Raw genomic sequence first — 5,567 nt, forward strand, 5'->3', positions numbered from 1 at the left:
GGTTTTAAATGAGAGCTGTGTATGTTTTTGTATTGTAGAATTCATTTTGTTTTTCTGTTTTAATGACATTAAATATCTGCTTAATGTCAAGAAAAAGCATTTATTTGTAACCGAACATGGTGATTGATTACAGAACTGAAAATAAAAAAACCTTTACAACACCTGTGAAAACACTCATCTCCTTACAACACTATGTAGCCCTTTTCAATGTTGGCTTTACATGGTTCCTAATGTATTGCTTTCAGTTTCATTTACTGTGGCGTGGGTCGCATTTCACCAACTGATTGGCTGGCTCAAAGCAGGAATTAGTGATATCTGCCACTGAGAGCTGCTCATGGTAAGCTTTCTCTGCAGAAATAACAGGGGCATAGGTGGCCAGAGGGAAGTGGATACGGGGATAGGGCACCAAGTTGGTGTGGAACTCTGTCAGATCAACATTGAGGGCACCATCAATACGAAGGGAGGCAGTGATGGAGGACACAAGTTGACTCATCAACCTGTTCAGGTTTGTGTAAGAGGGACGCTCGATATCAAGGTTTCTACGGCAGATATCATAAATAGCCTCATTATCAACCATGAAGGCACAGTCAGAGTGCTCCAGGGTGGTGTGGGTGGTCAGGATGGCGTTGTAGGGCTCCACCACAGCGGTGGACACCTGGGGAGCTGGGTAGACGGAGAACTCCAGTTTGGACTTCTTGCCGTAGTCGACGGACAGACGCTCCATCAGCAGGGAGGTGAAACCAGAGCCGGTGCCCCCTCCGAAGCTGTGGAACACCAGGAAACCCTGAAGACCGGTGCACTGGTTGGACTGAAAGAAAAAGAGAAAATCATGAAATAATAATAATAAATGTATTTATATAATACAAAGACAGCAGTGCCAAGGGTTCACAGCTAATGATAAAAAAGCGTATTAGTGCACAGCATGTAAACATATAGATTCAATGAAAACAGATCAGAGATAAGAGGGTGCCATACCATGGAGGGCTTTGAATGCGATCAGGAGGATCTTAAACTGAATTCTGCAGGGTGGAGGAAGCCGATGCAAGTGGGCCAGAATCGGGGAAATATGCTCACTTTGAAAGAGTGATACCAGATTGTTATGTCTTGTGTTTGTCTAAAACACTGTACAGCTCTACATTTTAAAACATATACTTCACATATTTACTTGGCTTTTGCAATACTTATTTTTGCCATTCACCACAATATGATTGCATACTCCTTGTATGTGAAAACCTACTTAGCAATAAACTGATTCATCTCCATTTAATACTCTTCAGCAAAATTGACTTCTGTTCTAAATGTACTGACCAGCTTTCGGATTCTGTCCATCACCAGGTCGATGACCTCCTTGCCGATGGTGTAGTGTCCTCGGGCGTAGTTGTTGGCAGCATCCTCCTTGCCAGTGATCAGCTGCTCAGGGTGGAACAGCTGGCGGTAAGTCCCCGTGCGCACCTCATCTAAGGGTAATGAGCATTACATTATTGAAGGTTTTGAATGACAGAGGGGGGAAAAGGTTTATGATACTTTTATCATTTATAATGAATGAGAATGTACCGATGACAGTGGGCTCCAGGTCAACAAACACTGCTCTGGGGACGTGCTTTCCAGCTCCAGTCTCACTGAAGAAGGTGTTGTAGGAATCGTCCACTCCTCCTGAGATGTTCTGGTCACCAGGCTTCCTGCCATCCGGCTGGATCCCATGTTCCAAGGCAGTAAAGCTCCCAGCAGGCATTGCCAATCTGCACACCAGCCTGACCAACGTGGATTGAGAGGCACTCGCGCTGTAAAAGGGAAAAAAGGTTGTTAAGAAACTATCATAAAAGGAAGCCTAGTGGCTGATTCTTGTGCAAAAGCATGTGTGTAACATACATTCTAGTGGCATATCATCACATGTGGGAGGACTGCTCTATTACTATTTTAATAAGAACCAAACATCATATCATGATTTAAGTCACCTGACGCACACATTTGTCATCTGAACAGAAAGACAGTTATAATTAAAAACAAAAAGAGGCTAAATACTGTTTATACGTCAAATACCGAAAGCACAATGACGCAGTTGATGGCAGACAGGTGGCACGATTGGACGTGAATGTGGGCCAGTGTTAAGAGAGGAGACTACGCATTTACATTTTCTGCAACTGTCTCACACGGATTGCGCCACTGCCACACCCCTTTAGGAGACTAGTGGCGTGGCAGGCCAGAACGTAAACACACATAATAATCATCTAATTCGACCTAAATAAAGTAAAAATTGGAACCATGTCTCTCATCTCTCTAATGTGAAGACATTAAGAAAAAATATAAATATTAAACAAAATGCCTCTTGAGGGCATGAAGAAACAAAAAGTCCACCTAGCTCCCAATTGATTCCCATGTTAAATCTTTCCGGAACTTTCTTCAGAACAGAGAGAAGTACACTTTAAACCAGGGGTCGGCAATAGTGATGGGAATTATGGCTCTTTGAAGGGAGCCGGATCTTATGGCTCCGTTCCTTTCAAAGAGCCGTTCAAAAGAGCCGTTCAAAAGAGCCGTTTTTTAAAAGGGGGCGGGGTTACTAGGTTTATCTGCGAAATAATCACCAGGATATTGATTGACTGTATTGCCAGACCTAATGTCAATAATCGGCATTGTAAACATGACACAAGGTGGCGCCATATCCATGTCATTCATGTCAGTGAATGTACTTTGAATTTACCCTCTGTATGTGTTAAGTAAATAAAGTTGCCTTGCCTTGAATGAAATTCACGCAACTCTTAATATTAGATAGTGTGTTTTTAAGTGGCGATGGAGATTATTTGTTGACCCTGCTTTAAAGGATATTTTGCCTTTACAAATGGTGCGCTTTATCACTGCCTGGGTTTTGGTTGAAGTGAATCCAAATGCTGCTGCGTTTTCGCGTTTGGCTCATTTTCCATCGAAAAACACGTCGTCTACCTGTCCTGTACCACTTGTTATGACTTCTCTCTCCGTTAAGACCAACCCCATCTCACTCCTCGTGCTGAAACCTACCAATCAGAGTAGGGGCGGGTCTTCACAGAATACGTTTGGGGAACAAAATCAAGCTTTTTAAAAGGTGAGTGGATTTTGGCAGGCAGTGAGTGCGGACCAACGATTGAACGATAACAAGAACGGCTCTCACCAAGTAGGACTCGGTTCCCCTCGTTCGTACCAAAGAGCCGTTCAAAAGAATCGGCTCGTTCGCGACCGACACATCACTAATAACATACTCCCGTTACACAACATTTCGAGGTACTGGCATAAACCATTTCACTTTCAAAGATTAACATTCTAAACCTTTCCTTAAAGTGAGATCAGAGAACTATGCTGCTCTATTAATGGAACATCTCTTGATCTATTTAACAAAGTCTTTCAGGTATACAGGTGGCTGTCTCTCGCGCTCTGATCGTCTCACCACGGGTGTAGCAGGCAAGTCCGGCGGGATCGGAGTACACAGAATCACTGGCTCACTTGCAGGAGGTCCTTCTTGCTCGATTGTCACTGGAACCACAGTGTCTCTGTTGGAGTCCAGCACCGGCTCTAAGGGCACGGTGTCTGTTAATCTGGCTCTTACTTGATCCACATGCCGCTTCACGACTTGACCACTTCCAATGATCACTGAATATGACACTGGACCTGATGAGCTCTCGATGACCGCAGCGATCCATTTAGGTCCATAAGAGTAGTTTCTGATGAACACTTTATCCCCAGGTGAGAAACTTCTCAGTTTCCTGTTTGTGTCATGGGACTGTTTTCTGTTTTAGTTGTCTTTTGCTGCACTCTTGTTTTCACATCTGGCAGGAGCAGGTCTAATGCAGATCTGAGTCTCCTTGACATCATCAACTCTGCAGGCGACACGCCTGTGGTTGCGTGAGGTGTGATGCGGTAACTGAACAGAAACCTTGACAGTCTAGTTTGCAATGTTTCACCTTTCATCTTTTTCATCCCCCCTTTGAAGGTTTGGACCGCCCTCTCTGCCAGCCCATTAGAAGACGGGTGAAACGGTGCTGACCTCACATGGCGGATGCCATTTTGTTTCATGAAAGTCTCAAATTCAGCACTTGTAAAACAGGTTCCGTTGTCTGACACCAACATTTTTGGCAGTCCAAAAACACTGAAACTCTGACGCAGCTTTTCAATGGTCACCTGTGATGTAGCTGACTTCACTGGATAAATATCCATCCATTTTGAGTGAGCATCCACTCAGTTCTTCTCTCCTCTGATGATACGGCTTGAGAGGAGCCTCAGTCACTGAAGGCCATCCCGACAGGACATAACCATGAACTTGAGACAATATTACATCCTTATCTGTCCAGTGTTTTATTTTGGCTGTGTCCACGAGTGTGTCATCCAGAAGATCAATCATGAGCACTTGTTCTGCAGTCTCACTCTCTCGCACATCTTCCGACAGCGGCAGTCTGCTTAATGCGTCCGCATTAGCGTTGTTCTTTCCTGGTTTGTACACAATGTGATACTCATAGGCACTCGGGTGCACTGCCCATCTCTGAACTCTAGGGGAACCCATCTGTGGAATGGGTTTCTTTTCGTTGAAGAGAGAGATCAGTGGCTTGTGATCTGTATAGATGGTGAAAGTTCGACCATACAAGTACTTGTGGAATTTCTTGATTGCAAATATAACTGCTAAGCCTTCTTTGTCTAGCTGTGAGTAATTCTTTTCAGCAGGCACTAGGGTACGCGACATGAACCCCAAAGGACGTTCAGTTCCATCATCCATTACGTGTGATAAAACAGCGCCCACCCCGTAAGGTGACGCATCACATGACATAATTAACTCTCGGTCAGCAGAGTAATGCACCAACACTTCTGCTGAGTTTAACAGGGCCTTTGATTTTTTAAAAGCCTCTTCCTGTTTCTTTTGCCATGTCCATCGCACATCTTGTCGCAGGAGCTCATGCAGTGGTGCCAATAGTGTAGCTAAGTTTGGCAGAAATGTGTTATAGTAATTTAGCAAACCTAAGTACGACTTGAGTTCAGTAACATTTGTGGGGTTGGGAGCCTCCATGATGGCTTTGACTTTCTTTTCCATAGGGTGAAGTCCCTGTGCGTCCACTCGATGTCCCAGATATTCCACTTCCTCTTCCAGGAAAGTGCACTTGCTCCTTCTCAGACGCAATCCTGCCTCCTCCAGCTTTGCCAACACTGTCTCGAGGTTCTGCAGATGGTCTTCCTCATCCACACCGCTCACCAGGATGTCATCTAAATACACTGCCACAAAAGGAATGCCTCGCAGGAGACCTTCCATTGTCCTCTGAAATATAGCTGGGGCTGATGCTACTCCAAAAGGCAGTCTGTTGTATGTGAATAAGCCTCTGTGCGTATTCACTGTTAAGTATTTCTTTGATTCATCATCCATGAGTATTTGCTGGTATGCATGACTCATGTCCAACTTTGTGAACTGTTTTCCTCCTGTCAGTGCTGCAAACAGGTCTTCCATTCGGGGTATGGGGTATTGTTCAAGTGAGGAAACTGTATTTACAGTGAGCTTGTAGTCTCCACATAGCCTTACTGTCCCAACAGGCTTCAGTATTGGAACCACTGGTGCTGCC

General features: G+C 44.6%; 1 pseudogene; it reads right to left on the reverse strand.

The window, feature by feature from the left end:
* Nucleotides 1-232: 232 nt before the first annotated feature.
* Nucleotides 233-5,263, reverse strand: LOC117479114 (annotated as a pseudogene).
* Nucleotides 5,264-5,567: the final 304 nt, after the last annotated feature.

This window comes from Trematomus bernacchii, unplaced genomic scaffold (genome assembly GCF_902827165.1).
Source record: "Trematomus bernacchii unplaced genomic scaffold, fTreBer1.1, whole genome shotgun sequence".
Lineage (NCBI taxonomy): Eukaryota > Metazoa > Chordata > Actinopteri > Perciformes > Nototheniidae > Trematomus > Trematomus bernacchii.